Raw genomic sequence first — 1,193 nt, forward strand, 5'->3', positions numbered from 1 at the left:
AGCTTCCTCCATAGATAGCAATCAGTGAGGAACATCTTTGAAAGTCTTCAGAGTGCAGTTCCCACCCTTTCCCTGTTAACTTGTGTTAACAGCAGCTTTTACAGACTGTTTATCATTTCACCCACAGCTCCAGACTGTAATCCAGCTAAGAAACTAGTTTTTTTTTTTTTCAATTTCCATCAGTGGTTTATCATTAGTACATCACACTTTAACTGGGCAGGATCTAGGTTTATTTCAGTCTATGAAAAACTGAAGTTCAAAGCAAATTCAATCTTGCTTAAGGGAACATGAACAGCTAAAACATCTAAAAAATTCACCAAGCTTATGAAGTCTCAAACAAAACTTGAATTTCCTGTACATACTCCTGTCAAATGAAGTTACTTCCTGTACACCACTTCTTTTGCAAACTGGTCTTCTACTTCCTTTCATTTGACCTAGATCGGCTTACGAGACCTAGAGAAAGATCGAGACGGCTTGTGGTTTCTCTCAGGAGACAGAGACCTCTCTCTCCTCCTATCTCTAGAAAGTGACCTGCTCCGGCTTCGAGAGAAGCTTCTGCTTCTTGGAGATCTTCGCCGAGGTGGAGGACTCCTACGGTAATCATCTGGAGGGCGACGACCCAAAGAGGGAGGGGGGGGGCACGATTCAGACTTTTCTCACCTTTTGACAGCTCCACTCTTACTCGGCAGCCACATATTGTTCTTCCATCTAGCTCTCGGACAGCGTCGGCAGCATTTCGGGGATCCTCAAATTCAACAAAAGCAAAGCCAGGAGGGTTTCGAGCAACCCACACACTTCGGAGCGGTCCATAATAACCAAATGCCCGTTCTAATTCAGTCTTGTTCCCATTGTTTCCAAGATTACCTACATACACCTTACAATCTAATGGACAGGAATCACGATGCATTTCGAGATCCTGGGTTCGAGAACCGCAGCTCAAATCCCAACACTCCAAGGAGACCCACCCGCACCCTCCGCGATCTGCTTCCGCAGAAGCTCTCAATGCCCTGGCGTCCACGAAAGGCCTAAGGCAATATTTCTTAACCCCTCCCAAACAATTAAACTCCCTGATGACTAAAGCATTTGAATATATAATATTATGGGGATCATTCTTATTCAAACTACTACAAACTATAAATAAAAAAAAAATTAATGACTGGTGGTGCATAGGACTCTGAAATAGGCTAAGAATA

At 43.5% G+C, this 1,193-nt stretch overlaps 1 pseudogene; it reads right to left on the reverse strand.

The window, feature by feature from the left end:
• Positions 1–213: 213 nt before the first annotated feature.
• On the reverse strand, positions 214–969 carry LOC126504555 (serine/arginine-rich splicing factor 3-like; annotated as a pseudogene).
• Between the last annotated feature and the right edge of the window lie 224 nt (positions 970–1,193).

The sequence above is a fragment of the Alexandromys fortis genome, unplaced genomic scaffold (genome assembly GCF_014885135.2).
Source record: "Alexandromys fortis isolate MF-2015 unplaced genomic scaffold, M_Fortis_MF-2015_v1.1 scaffold_12, whole genome shotgun sequence".
Taxonomy (NCBI): Eukaryota; Metazoa; Chordata; class Mammalia; order Rodentia; family Cricetidae; genus Alexandromys; species Alexandromys fortis.